The 15,359-nt window shown below is 48.9% G+C and overlaps 1 long non-coding RNA gene across 1 annotated transcript; it reads right to left on the bottom strand.

The window, feature by feature from the left end:
- Nucleotides 1-2,428: 2,428 nt before the first annotated feature.
- Nucleotides 2,429-6,160, bottom strand: LOC125109937 (uncharacterized). Its single transcript, XR_007130377.1, has 2 exons — nucleotides 5,967-6,160; nucleotides 2,429-3,478 (listed from the first exon to the last, which is right to left on the bottom strand). It is a non-coding gene; the product is annotated as an uncharacterized LOC125109937 (long non-coding RNA).
- Nucleotides 6,161-15,359: the final 9,199 nt, after the last annotated feature.

Genomic DNA, 15,359 nt, shown 5'->3' on the forward strand with positions numbered 1-15,359 from the left:
CTAAGCAAACAACTATATCACCCAGGACTAGCGGGGTAGGACCTGCTAATATGGCAACCAAGCCCTCCACTCTGAGGTCTGAGGACAGAGGGGGTTTGTGCTGGATGGACACGGGTACAGAGATAATAAGAAAGAATGGTGTTGGAAGCTCAAAAATGTTGAGTTCCAACTACCTCTTGAGACACACCTTTTACTTCCTTAGTGCCTTATCCCAATGCCTGCCTCCGATACCAGAGAACAGTGCAAAGATTCCTGAGAGGATGTGAGAAACCATCCTGAGAATTTTTAGAAGACATAGTAAAAACATGACACTTGAGAGCTACTTTTTTTATTTTATTTTTTCAGTGTCCCAAGATTCATTGTTTATGCACCACACCCAGTGGAGAGCTATTTTCTAACAGCCAGACTCTGGGTCCAAATCAACAAGTTTCCATCTGGTACCATTTTTTGTTACCAATTAAAAATTAACTGCCATTTTTTTAAAAGTATACCTATTTCCTTAAAGATTTTCAAATATATCTCAGGGTTTTAATCAATTGGGGAGTATTTACTGAACACCTCCCCTGTGCCATATCCTGTTTGACATCTATAAATAAGTCGTAAAAAGTACAACTAAGCAAGAGTCTATCAGTGGCATCAATCTTTGGTTTCCCCTTTCATTTCTACTCATTGGTCCTCGCTAAGTATGTGTCATTTTTTTCTTCAAGAAAAGCTTTAGTCAATTGTGCTTCTCTGGGCTTTCATGTCCTGTGTAAAGAGACCAACATGCGGCAGAAATGAGGGCAATGGCATTTGGCAAGAGGAGTAAATGTTATACGTGGGGATTGGGGTTTTACCATCCTCTGAAAACGGACTTACAAGATAAAATCCAACATTTGATGTCTATGGTATTTCCAACAGCAACAAATCTGAGAGGAGCAGCTGGTCAGAAGAATGAACAAAACACCAGCAATTCCTCAGGCAGCCCAGGTTCACACATGCCAACAGAACCCGCACCTTCCCCTGCACACGCACACCTCGCTGGCCCTCCTGAGACGCTTCCCAGCAAGGGTGACCAGCCTTCCCTGGCTCCGTGACGAGGCACTGACTCAGTGCCTTCCCCCTCTCTTGTCTGAGTTGTATCTGGGCACTGTTTTTTCCTTCCAGGGGACAGAGAAGAGAGAATGCCAAGATTACTGGTGCATTAAATGATTGAGAAATGTGTGCCATTTAAAGCCATTTCACTTCCTGCCTGATACCACAAAGAAGCTTTTTAATAAAGTTAGCCTTGCCTCTCCCTAATGTCACTGTGCGTCTGGCTTGTTTTGCCCATTTTTTGTTTTCAAAACTGGATATGATCACGGAACCCTTGTTCCCATCGCCTGAAACAACCGCATTTCAAGACAATTAATTTTGACAAAACACACCCGTGGTCCCCCCGGAGGAGGACAGGGAGGAAGGGTCAGGCATGTGAGGATGACCCGGTGGGAGCAGAAGACAGCAGGCAAGGGGACCCAAGTCCTCACCCCGCTCTGAAAGGGACTGGCTGCCATCAGGTTCCCAGGGAAAGCTGAACCCTCAGGCTTTGGAGGGACAATGAACAGTAAACAGCTCTCAGAGCAAGGGCCACCCTCCTTTGGCATTTGCCCATGCTTACCAAGCCCCATGGTTGGCATGTGACTTTTCCCAGCCACAGCCAGAAGGAGAAACACTGTGAATTGCTTTAAGATTTCCCCAGGAGAATTCCCAAAGCGGGGAGAACCCATACTTTACATCAGCACTGCTGTGGCCACACCGCACTGTTGCTACTAAAACCCAAGTTCTCCTTGTGACTCACAGAATATCTAGTTTAAAATAATTAGAGCTGCTGTCTCTCCTGTCTCCCCTATGCACCAGGTGCTCCACATTTTGTGTCCATCTTCCCATTAAAAATTCTTGACATCTTGCTGTCTCTCTTTACAGGTGAGGAAACAAAGGGAGGCATAAGGAAGCTACGTGGTTTGATCTGGGCCAACTGATGACAACGTCACACCAAGTGGTGTGTACCCAAGTCCAGGCTCTTGACTGCCATCCACACCCTTCCAGGGCTTCCTGGTCTACCTCTCAAACAACAATGTCTGAGAAAGACCCAGTCCCAACATTGTGGCCACACGTGTTCTTTCAGTATTTACTGAGGCTCTTCTCTTCTGCAGGCTCTTGAGATGAAGGGAAAGTGTGTGTGGTGTGTCGTCTAGAACTGCGTTCTCCAATATGGTAGCTACTCGCCACGTGTGCCTCCTGATCACATGAAACTTTGTTCGTCTGAATTGAGACGTGTCAAGTGTAAAATGCAAACCAGATTTCAAAGACTTGGAATGAAAAAGAGTGAAAACTGTGTCACTAATGATTTTCCTATTAGGTGTTGAAATAATACTTCTGTATATTGGATTAACTAAAAAATAGTTGTTCATTTATTTTCATGCGTCCCTTTTTATTTTTTTTAAAGAGCAGCTTCCAGACAGTTTCAGGTTACAAATGTGGCTCACGCGACACGTCTACTGGGCATCACTGCTCTCAAGGCACATGCCTGGTGAGGATGACGAGAGGCCAGAGCTGCCCCCGTGACACAGGTCAGCCAAGACGGCGAAGGAAGCCCATGGCGAAGGCCATGGGAACGCACATGAATTGCTACCCTCGGGCCAGAAGAGCTCAAATATGAAGGTCAAGCCATTCTCATCAGTGGTCTGGCTGACTGGGCAGATAACCTGCCACACTCAGGGCCTGTCATATAAACACTCAACACCCTGATACACTTACAGCGGCAGGATTAAGTGCAGGACGAACTCGGACAAGAATGCTAGATGCATCTCCAGACGTCGGCCTCGGCTCTGATCCGAGCTGCGCTCTGGTTTTTCACCTTGATCTGGGCTTTATTCTGTCACAAACGATCCCAGACCCAGAACCTCCCTCCTCGTGGCCAGCAGGTGTTCAAATATGACTTGCCTTGTTTTTATGGATCCCTCCCCATACCCCAAATGTTTTTGCAGACAGTGACATACATTCCTTGCTGCCTGTTTGGTACCGAGGCCTCCCTTGTTTCTTGCTAGAAGAATCCCACTTTGGTTCAGAGCAGCCGTGGGACAGGCCGAGGTGACAGCCGTGATTGGTCTAAGCCGGTCTTAACCATTCTGCTCCTCACTCCCCAGCTCCCCCAGCAGCAAGGTGGGCATCACCCAGTCCCGGCCGAATGTCCCTCCTTGCCTCACCGCTTTCATCCTGCTCCCCAAGTGACACCTGGGGCCCTACCAGCCAAATTGCCACGGTGAGCAGAACTCCAAGAAAATTGCGGAAGTTTGGCACTAATACTCTGAGCTTCTAAACCAGGGCTAGCAGCCACTCACCTTGGTCTTCATGCTCTCTGAGGAAAAACCAAATCCTTGCTATTTAAACCGCTGCAGGCAGACACTCAGGTGCGCTGGGACTTGCAGCCGCTGACGTTCCGGACGGACAGAAACCAAACCTGAAAGGACAGAGTCATTTGTCCGAAAGCATAGGCGACCGCACAGCAGTCCAATCACCGCTACACCACTCTCTGCCCCATGGCCCGTTTCAGTGGCCAGTTTCAGTGGCCATTCCCAGGAAGTTCTGTGTGTCCCTTCCCGCCATGTGTCGTGGCAACCGTTCAAGGTGGAACACTGGAGGGCTCGAGCTGATGGTTATCGTTGAAGATCCACACGGGTCGTTCCTATCTTCAGATAAACTTCACGGTCATGGGGCAGGTTCCTCTTCCCCAGGGTCCCACGCATCTTTTTTTCGCGCCCCACCCCCATGTCATGAGAACTGACACGGGATAATTTATTGCTCAAAAAAATGAACAAATAAAAGACAGGGCCACTCTCTCCCCTCAGAAGCTCAAGACCAAATATTTGTTGTTTGTTTAAAAAAAAAAAAAAAAAAAAAAAGGGCGCCTGGGTGGCTCAGTGGGTTAAGCCGCTGCCTTCGGCTCAGGTCATGATCTCAGGGTCCTGGGATCGAGTCCCGCATCGGGCTCTCTGCTCAGCAGGGAGCCTGCTTCCCTCTCTCTCTCTCTCTCTGCCTGCCTCTCCGTCTACTTATGATCTCTGTCAAATAAATAAATAAAATCTTTAAAAAAAAAAAAGACAGACTTGAAAGTTGCTAAGAGAATAAAAAGCTTTGATGTTCTCACCACAAAAATAAATAAATAAATAAATAAATAAATGTGATTATGTGAGGTGATGGAGGTGTTTACTTTCTTGTGGTGATTGCTTCCTGACGTATATGTGGATCAAATCGTCACTTGTATGCCTTAAGCTTATACTACGTGATGTAGTCAATTTGATGTCAATAAAGCTGGGAAAAGGAAAACCCATGGACTTCCTTGTCCTGCGCCCTGTGGCAAACCCTGTCTGGCCACCTACCCGCCGCAAGTCCCTCTCGCCGCCCTCTGTTCGAAGCCCAGCACGTGGAGATATGGGGAGCCCTGAGCCTCCAGGAGCAGGTCCCGGTTATCCAAGCCGCTGGCGGCAGTGCCCTGGCCAGGGTCGGTGTAGGGACGGACACGAGCTTAATTCTGACCAGCGATCTGAGGGAGGGAGTCCTCTGGAGGCTTCTGAGAAAGTCTTCCTTCCTCTGCAAAGCCCATTGCACCAGGAGTTGCTGCAGAAACCACAGAGCCGGGTCTGGAGTCTCTTGACGCCAGAAACATCTAGTTTCTGCTCCTGTGAGAGCGCCGGGCAGCTCTGAGTGGCCGGGACAGGGAGGTGGGAGGCAGGGCCTTCGGCTCCACGCAGTTATCGGGACACGCAGACCCTGGCCAGCAGCAGCAACGCCACCCTGAGACCGACCGGCTTCCACAGCCGCCTGGGTGGGGCACAGCCTGGGGAGCCTGAGGGGGGACGCCTGGTCTGCGATCCTTGACAGCATCTCCCAGAAGGACGCCTCCACAGCCCCCTGAGCAGTCAGGGCACACAGGGCCCTCTCGGTGTGCTCCAGACCTCTCAGCCCCACCTGACCCACGCTCGTGGGGGGCCGGAGGGGGCAAGCATGCAACTGGTACTCACATTGCTTTGGGCAGACCGCCACATGGCCAACCTGATGGCAAGAGAGGGTGAGAGAAGGAGCCTAGCTCCGTGTCCAGAAAGAAAAAGAAACAGCTTTGCTACAAAGTGGAAATAAAGCGCTGCAAGCTCATAATGAGGAAGAATTTCAGAGCAGGGACGCAGAGCGCTAAATCACATGCAGGACCCCTCTAAGCACAGGGCTCTGGGCAACGGCCCGTGTCACCACCCGTTAATTCAATGCTGGGCAATGGAGGTGTCCCTTTCATGGCAGGTGACACCATCTCCTTGTTCCCTGACCCCCGATCTCTGACAGGACCTACGGCCCATGCCACGTTTTCCCATCAGCATCCTACTACACGATGCTCTCTCTTTCTGAAACTCTGCGGGGTTGGGAGTCCCACCACACACCTGGGAGCCCCTTCCCGAGGCACCATGGCCCCTTGCATGGCTCGAGGGGAGTGTTGCTTCATCAAATTGATTCTAAATGTTCAGAGTAACAATTTCACAAAGAGAAACCACACAGATTTGAAGGTCTCATGTGCTCTGGGGGAAACAAAAAAAAAGGCAACTAAAATCAGTTTGGCAAATTGGGCAAAATTTGTGGCCTGCTTTCCTTGACAGCATCTCCTAAATCAACAACCTAATGTCTCTATGAACAGTTGCCTTTTTATTGGATGATCGCAGTAAAAGTGCACAGAATAACTCTCTGCTGAAATCGAGAATTCTCTGGCACCACCTGAACCAAGTTCATTTGTGTGTTTTAAAACAATTTGCATTTGGCCCTGTACTCTGTTGTTCTCGCCGGCATCACCCCCATGGTGAACGTGGGGCATGGCTCAGCGATGGCGCACATGCCCGCTGCCAGGATGGCCTCAGTCACTGGCATTGCCACTGTGCCCATTATCCCCTCCCTTCCAGCCAGCTCACCTCACAGCCACAGTAGTGCTTTCCAGAAAGGGGCATGGTCAGGTACACCAACAGCTGTTCCTGAGCACTGCGAGTCCACAGGAGGGAACCAGCAGCAGAGAGGGGTAGGGGCCAAGCCAGGCTCTGAGAACCTCATCCATTCCTTATACTGGGATGATGGCGATGATGGCAATGATGGCGATGATGGTGATGATGGTGATGATGATGATGGTGATGGTGATGATGGTGATGATGATGGTGATAATGATGGTGATGATGGTGATGATGATGATGGCGATGATGGTGATGATTGTGATGATGATGATGGTGATGATGATGGTGATGTGGTGATAATGATGGTGATGATGGTGATGATGGTGATGATGATGATGATAGTGATGATGGTGGTGATAATGATGATGATGATGGTGATGATGGTGATGATAGCTTCCTTTTAAGCATATCACTTCCTTGTTGACAGGAGTGAGATGGTATTTGCAAAGTTCTTGACTTTTCCACCTCGCAAAGTGTGCCTGGCCCAGGGAAGCCATGGTCTAGGCACATGGCTGTGAAGAGAGTGGACTCAGAGGGTGCTAAGGGTGGACCCAACTTTTAAGAAGGGAGAAGTGAAAATGACCTTGGATCCATTTATCAGGTGAAAAGACACCCCCATACACACACACATCCACAACACACACACACACACACACACACACACACACACACACACACACCCTGATTACGGGGGACAGTGCTAACTCCTTCTATGTATCATTTCGCTTACAATCCCGCAGGTGCTATAGCAATCTCCATTTTACAGGTGAGGAAACTTAAGGCTTTTAGAAGTAAAGAGACCCATCCAAGGTCAATGGCATTTCAGTAGCAGAGCTGGGAAGCCAATGCAGACTTGACTGAAACTGCCTGCCGGCTTTCCCTGCAACTGCCTGCCGGCCACCTGCAGGACCCCACAGGGACCATGGTTCTCCCAGGCTCGGGGCTCAGACTCACACAGGTCCACCTCCACCACTTTGGCCCTGGAAAAAGTGTGCAGCATCTGAGACGGGGGTCACACACGCTCAGTAGAGAGAATTAGGGGAAAACAGACAAAAAATTCCATGATTGTCTCATTGCCCAGGGACAACCACTCTCCATATCCTGGTGCATTCTTTCTAGTCTTTTCAGGATACACACACACATAGATATATGTTCTGCAGACATGTTTTTGAATGATTAGGCTCACACACACTGAAACCTAACGTTCCAGCATAGACATCTTCCTGTATCCTTAACTACTACTTAACTACTTAACTACTTAACTACTTAACTACTACTTAACTACTACTTAACTATCCTAAATCACTAGCCGTGATTTAACGTCTTCTAAAGTATTTTGAAAAATGCATGTAAATACCAGAATCTATTTCTGACATTAAGATCGTTAGTTTCCAATTTTACACCTATATCAGTGAGACAAATTTTAAAGTGAAATCCTCAAACACAGGTCTTTACGAACACATCAACTAGTTCCCGAGAAGAAATTCCTAGGAGTTACAGTGCTGAGTAGAAAACAGGGAACATTTCTAAGACTCTTGATCAATATTGCCAAATTGCCCTCTAGGAAGGCATTCCCAAGTCATACTATCTTTGTTGATTGCTTAACGAGGTTGGTTTGGATTTTACATTCGCACCGGGGAATTTCCAGCTGGCGAAGCAAGGACCTAGGCTGGTTCTCCCTGCTCTGAACTCAAACGTCTGCACCCTTTTGCACCCATGCACGCACAGGGATTGTGCTCTATAAGAGGGGTCTGGTGTCGGGGAGGACCACGTGCTACCTTCCCCAAACAGCCCGGGGGTTGCCGCAAGGGAAGGGGGCCTCAGAGCTGATCCCTGGGTACGTGTGAGATGCCGGACAGCAGGCCCCCTGTATTCATCCATCTCTGCAGGAAACCTAGTTCCCCCTGTCCCCCTTAGGGTTGGAGACTTGGGGAGTCATCCCCCTGGAGGCAGCACTCAGCCGTGGACAGTGGCCTTCTCAAAGCATACAATGACAGCTGTATGAGGCTAGCTCATTCGTTCCCCAGACAGCAGCCCTGGATGGCAGAAGCAGGTGACCCCAAGTGACCTGGTTTGTGGGGGGCTTTGCGGAAATGCCAGACGTACTTGAGTGCGCTCTGGGAGGAGGCTCCTATTATCACTCAGGTAGCAGCTTTTGAGCCGATTAGAGGTTTATCATTTTTCTGAATTAGATATTCATAATTTTTCTCTATCCTTTTCAAGCATTTGATTTGTCATTCAAGGCCAGAATGCATTTGCCCATTCATCCACGTACTAGAAGGCTGAATGGCCCCCGCTTCGGATCGTGGTTCCCTTACCCCCATTAACCTCGGCAGGGAAGGAAGAGCAGGGGGCTGCCAGGGCCTCAGCTACCAGCTTGTAAACTCCAACTCCGGGTTCCCAGGCCTCAGTCCCAAACAGAATCTCTCTCACCATGCTCTAACAGCCAGAACCCAGGGCTGGCTAAGCACGGCCCAAGTCAGCAGTTACAAGAACACTGTGATCGTCAGAGTAAATTACAGTCAGAGGGAGGACAAGTTTAGCAAAATTAAGAATAGTGCTTTAATTTACACTTCTCTAAAAATATGATTGTTTATTTAAGAAAGCTTGTTGCCTTGTTAACAGAAATTAGCAGATAAAAATGTATTTCCACTCCAGAAATGTATTGGAAGTTCACAAACTTAGCATTATATAATGGAGACAATGTCTAATCGATATTTTGATCTATGAAGGTCAGAAATCAAAGCAAACATCTTTTCCTTAAAGTTCAAGGCTTAAAGAGAGAGGTTTAGAAGGGAGGTCCAAGTAACAAGTTTACGTGGCAGTACGTGCCTACTTTTCCTTCTGTAAACTCAGCCAGCACTCATCCTGTGTTCGTCCCCTGAATATCCAGTGACCTAATAATAGCAATAATAAATAGCTACTGATCATCAAATATTATTACCTGAACGTCTTAGCCCATTTAATCCCTACACCTCTGTGATGTGGGTAACATGATTATTCCCGTTTCCCAGGGGAGGCAACTAGCCCACGTAGGAGTCACGTAGCCCACCCAGATTCAAAGATGTGGTAACTTGCTCGAACCAGGCCTTGCCTAACTCCAGAGCTTCCAGCTCAAGCCCAAGTGCACCGAACATTTCCACCTGCAAGGTTAAAGGTCACTGGGTGTGCATTCTCTTCTAGGTACTTTCTTTTTTTTAAGATTTTATTTATTTATTTGGCAGACATAGATCTCAAGTAGGCCGAGAGGCAGGCAGAGAGAGAGGGGGAAGCAGGCTCCCCACTGAGCAGAGAGCCCGATGCGGGGCTCGATCCCAGGACCCTGAGATCATAACCTGAGCCGAAGGCAGAGGCTTTAACCCACTGAGCCACCCAGGCACCCCTCTTCTAGGTACTTTTTAATGCATACCCAGAACCCAGCCCCCTCACCCCACCGGCCTTGCCTTTAGAAAATGAGGAGACCACAGTCAGGAGGGAAGCCCGGATCCCAGCCGAGGTAGTCAGGCCCCAAAGCCTGGCTTCTGCCCCTCCCAGTTATCCTCACGGTGAAACCATCTTGGGGACTTTGTAAATGCTGATGGCCAGGCCCCAGCCCCAGAGATTCTGATTCCACTGGTCCAGGGTGGGGCCTGGGCCTCTGCATTATTTTTTCAAAGGCCACTGGGCAGAGGGCTAATTGCCACCACACGCTTCTCTCACTCCTTACAAATCCATACTGAGCCGTCACCTGCACTGTGCCCTGAGTTTACAGTGATCAGTGACACACTTCCTGCCAGTGTGTCCTGGGGGCTGCCAGGCCGTTGGCAGGCTAAGCCCTGAGCAGAGACCCACATCCAATGTGTGGAGTTACCGATGAGCAGATCTGGGGGGCCAGAGGGGTCTCAGGGGTGAGATCAGGGCTGACGTCCTCCGGGAAGGAGGGGACACTGTCAGGAAAAGATACACGGAGGAGGGGACTTGAAGATGGTAAGAGCTGAGAGAACAAGGCAGAAAAGAAACATATCTCCACCTCTGTTGACTGCTAAGGGGGCAAGGAGAACACAGCCGGTCTCTGCCTGCCCGCCGGGTCCCACCGGCTGTTGGGAGGAAGGAGCATCTGCCCATCAGCCCAGAGGGGCTCCAGGCACCAGCCAGAATGCCTCACAGATGAACCCAATCAGGCAAGACTCAGAGTTCCACTCTCACTTCGCCTCTAAAAAAGCAAAATGAGGATCTGGGCGGGAACGGAATTATTAGAGATCTTTCATCCTAATGGGGAAAGTCACCCAGAGCGGCTGTGAAAGCCCAGATCATCGGTGTCTGCACAGTCCCACCCAGCAGGCTTCCCCTCCTGCTCCGTGGGATAGGGCAGAACTTCTGGGAGGCCTAGGAGGGCTCACAGGAAGCCCCCTTCTCACAGAGTGGTTCCCACTCTGTGGGAGAGAAGAGGATGACATCCTATCTGCTTCTCAAGGTCCAAATCAGTCACCCACATTTCAATTCCCTTTTCTCATCAAACACTAGCAGAGAGATGGCCCTGCCTCATCGGATTCCAGCAGCCATGGACGTGGGGACAATAGGATTGAGAAACAGGTCAACCCGTGGGGTGGGAAGGTTGTTATGTGGTTTCATCTAACTTGGTTGCTGGAAAGCCCCCCATGCCCACAGTTATCCCCTGAGTCACCAGATCACCGTGAACTAGTACATTTTCAGTACCCGAAACTCATTCTTGGGAACACAGAGCATCATGCAGGAAGGAGCACAGACTCTGTTGTTAAAACCAGATCCATTCATTCAGTAAAGATTTCCCAAAAGAGCCTTCTTGACACTGGGGAAACAGAGCTCAGTAATGCTCAGCCCCTGCCCCGGAGAAATTCCCTTTCCAGAGGCTCTGATAGGCACCAAATCAGGGGCAGCCCCAGAGCCATGTGAGGCTGGGGTTGGAGACGGGGTGTGCAGGTGGGGAGGGCCTCGGAGACGTGACACCTGGGCATAGCTGAGGTTTGAAGAGTGACTTGACCTTGCTGGTATATTCCACCCCCATTTGGTTAGAAAATTAAGACTCAAGTGAGAGTACCCACCCAGATTCTAGAGCCCGTGGGTATGCTTCAGGCCCAACTAAGACCCCCATCTGGTCCTTTGCAGGCCACAGGTTACAGGAGACCTCACGAGAGTACATGAGGTCACCCAGGGAGGGTATGGAATGAAAGGAAAAGGTCCTGAGGTTGGAGTCCTAGTGAGGAAGAAAGGTCTCTTAGGGACATCAGAAAAATGGGAGGAAATTATCCACCCATTCATTTACCAACTGGAGAAGAAGTAGCCTAGTCCTCAATGAGTTCATATTCCCAGAGGGCTGCTCTGCAGGGCAGAAGTGAAACCACCACCTGGCACGGAGGCTGAAGCAGGGCTGAAGAGGCACAAAAGTGAGAGCTGATCAGATCAAGGGGGGCTTCCTGGAGGAGGAAACAGCACCACTCAGGAGCCAACATCCGAAGCATGGGAGACCTCGTGGAGTGGGATGGGATTATTCCCTTGCAATAAATTACGTGGATTCCAGATGTGGCAAAAATTCAAAGTCGTGTGAGTAAGTTTTTGGAGGTCGTCTCGGGCAGGTAAAGGCCTTAGTGGAACATTATGAAAAAGTACCTATAAGGGGTTTTCATGAGGTCATTTTTTAACTGAATCATGAAATATTGAGCAGTTCTGTTTTTATTTCCTAAAAAAGCAAAACTCAGGCAGTGACACAGAAACACAGCAAGTGAGTTTTGTTTTTTAGTTCCCTTAAAACATTACCTGCCAGAGGGGATCGTGTACTCAGCGTCCGCGCTCTGCATGTGCAAAATTCCATCTACGTGCGGCCGAAGGTCCATTGTCCTTTCAGCCTCTCTGCCGCTCCTTCAACCATTTCTGAGAAGTAAGCTTCAGCAAGTCAAATCAGAGTTTAAAGAGATGAGACTGGGCCAAGAGATAAACAGTATCATTGCTATCAATTTCATTGTTTCAAATACAAGATTTTATTTTGAGAAGAAAGTTTAATCAGCCAGAGTTAAATCACGAAAATCTTTGCCTTTAAAATCTCACTTTCTGCAAGATTTCACCTGTGAAATTCACAGCCTTTAATTACTGCCTCACATCTTAAAAGGGAGAGTCTTTCTTCTGAATGGGCTAATAACATTATTATGGGACGTAATTACAGATCAGGTGTCTGTGTTCAATAACACCAAAAGGCACCAACCGCATCCTTCTGATTTTTGAACTTGGAAAGTAGTTTGCTCGAGACCCACTGACTCCCCCAAAACTGTGTTGATGTTTTGAATTTTAGGTTTTCCTGCTCTTTTTTTTTTCTTTTCAGGGAGTGGGGGTTGGTGGGGAAGAGGGAGAAGCATTTAGAAATCAGACCTTTACTGGATGAATTTCTTCACTTCCCAGAAAGCAAGAAAACAATTGTTTCCTGTAATTGGACAGTTTGATTGGAGGCAGGTGGTGCTGAGCGGAGGAAACCAGAGCCACAAAGCCAATTTTGGCTTCAAGCACATTCCCTTCAGCTCTCGGCTCCAACAGTACAACATGTAAATTGGCTCCACAGAAGCCGACTATAAATTTAGTTCCCATTTCTCTAACAAGCACCTTATCAGCCACGAAGAGTTTCAGCAATGGGCACAGTGTGCAGATCTGACATGATTATTAAGCTGCCTTGAGATACCCCGGCATTAATTTCTCAAACATGTTCTTGCTGCCACCAACCAGGAATTTATGAGCCATCCTGGAAGGATCGCATAGCCACAGCTTTAAAATACGGCGATATTTTCTTTATCCAGGTTAATTGGCCTTTGCGCTACTCACGTTGCATTATCTTGAGTTAATATTTGCTTTGAATATTTTTGAGGAACAGGGCCAAATCAACACGGCACCGCAGGATAACAAACACCAAAGGGGCCAAAATCAGAGGCGTGGGGATGGGGGAGGGGGGTGGTTTATTCCCCTCGCTGCTTTTCATCCCGAAGTCTCCAAGCCTCCTCCTTACTTCTCTTCCCAAGAGCTGGCTCACTCATCTTACCCCCTTGTAAGGCAGCTGACGCACAGGATTCCCTTTTCACAGACGGAGAAGCTGAGGCCCAAAGAGGTTAATCGCTTCAGCCACAGCCTTTCAGGAAGTCAGGAGCAGAGAAGAGGCCGCAGGCCCCCAGACTGACTTCCCAGCCCACTGGCCCTGGGTATTATTTAATTTCCTCTATTAATGTCCTCGCTACTCTTAAGTCTGTCATACAAAACAGCCATTTTTACAAACGTGGACAGGCTCAAGAACGGTGGAAGGAAACTCATCTGATGATTCTATCAAACTATTACCCTTCATACACTCTACATCATTAAATCCGATACTTCAAAGGTCCAGCATGTTTTATTACGAATTTCGGGCTATGCTTAATTTTTTTTTAATGTTAACCTAATGTTTGCATAAGTCTGGCACTCCTTATTTCTTTCTGGAACTTGAAAATAATCTTTTCTAAGCCCAAGTGGATTAATGGCTAAAATAACCACCTTCTCAGGTAAATTTTACCTGTCAATTTACATATCCGGATAAGATGATTTTATAAAAAACAGATTGCCGAGTTTGCTTAGAGCCTCGAATTGCAACACTCTGTTTTCCAAGGTGATTACATCAAAGGAAATACCACTGTTTTCCTTTCCAAGCCAGTAGATAACTGTGGTTCAAAATCCTCATTAACAAGAGTCTCAGAATCTAAACACCGAAGGTTCGAGCTCAAACAATGGCTCTCCCTCCGGACAGGACACTTCTCCTTTTAATCTTTGGCTAAAGGTGTTCCCTAAAGACACATCAGTATGACACAGAGATGCCATCTCTCCCAGCCTGTTCGAGCAAGAATTCTCTTGCCCTTTTCTGTGTTACAATTGCCGAGACAACAGTCTCACGCCACCCCCACCCCAGTGCCCAGTGGCCACTGGTGACAAGCAGGGCACAGAGGGGCCGTGCACACGAATACCATGAACTTTTCCTGGAAAGGACTGCACGCCGATTAAACCTGTCAGAAGGCAGGTTGAGCTTTCACAAGGAGAGCTGGTTGATAACTAACTCAGAAATCTTGGCAATGCTACAGAACCAATATTTTCATAGAGGTGGCACTGTCTTGAACAATGTCCTCACTGTGCAGGACACAGGCGGCCTGTCGATCCGTATCCAGCCAGGGCGAATTTTTCTTTCACCTTTTCTGGAAAAACAGGCTGATGAAGGAGCTGGGCGGGTTGCGGGACAGGGGGCTGGCGGTGAGAAGAGCTGTGTGGGATACAGGGGGACGCGGAAGCCGTGTCACAGCTCCCTTTCAACAGACACAGCTTCGACCTTGGCCTCGCGCGAAGCTGGCCAAGCCAGGTGCAAACAGGTTGCAGCCATCCGCTGAAACCACCCCCACAGCCCTGCTTGCTTTTCCTAACATGTAGAAACGGTGACACAGACCTTAGTTTAACCACATAGGGCCAAAAGCACATGGCGTTTCTCCTCAGCCGGACCCACACCGGCCCTAGCATCTTTCATCCCTGACCCTCGAGGGACACGGCAGCCAGCTGAATCGCCTCCACCCCCTCCCCTCCCTCCTCCCCCTGCTCTCTAGCCTCGGCACCTGTCCCCCCACAGGGACTTTAGCACTCTCTACCTAAAAGATCTCCTTCTTCGTGTAATAGCATTTCTTCCTGACACCTGGATCTTTTCCTGGAAACAACAGCAAAAATAGTCAAGCTTTGGATAACCCAACCCGTGATGCTATCAGAACCCGGTGGCCCAGCCAGGGGTAGGCGGGAACAGTGGGCAGCACACCACCCCACAACCCTAGGCAGTGAGCTGAGAATCACCCCATGCTATGGAGCCCGAAGCGAAGACAGCAAGACCAGAGGGCGTCTTCAGTGCCACCAATGGACCCCACGGTATCCATTTACTAGGGCAACCGTGTCAGCTTTCTCCCCCTGGTGGCTTAAAACCACACCAACTTACTCTTCCACAGTTCTGAAGGAAAGGAGTCCAAAATAAAGGTGTCTGTGGGGCCATGATCCCTCTGGAACCTGCAGGAGAGAAGACTTCCTTGCTTCTTCCTGCTTTCCGGTGGTTTGCCAGCAACCCACAGTGCTGTGGCCTGAACGTTTATGACCCTTTAAAATTCATACATTGAAACCTCGATCCCATTGTGATGAGATGTGGAGATGGGGCCCCAGACCCTGCTGGCACCCTGATCTTGGACTTCCAGCTCCAGAACTGGAAGAAACCAACTTCTGTGATGGACAAGCCACACAGCTGATGGCATTCGTTAGAGCAGCCCAAGTGTGGCAAGGCACTCACTTGGCATTCCTTGGCCAGAGGCTGTAACACTTGAG

The sequence above is a fragment of the Lutra lutra genome, chromosome 9 (genome assembly GCF_902655055.1).
Source record: "Lutra lutra chromosome 9, mLutLut1.2, whole genome shotgun sequence".
Taxonomy (NCBI): Eukaryota; Metazoa; Chordata; class Mammalia; order Carnivora; family Mustelidae; genus Lutra; species Lutra lutra.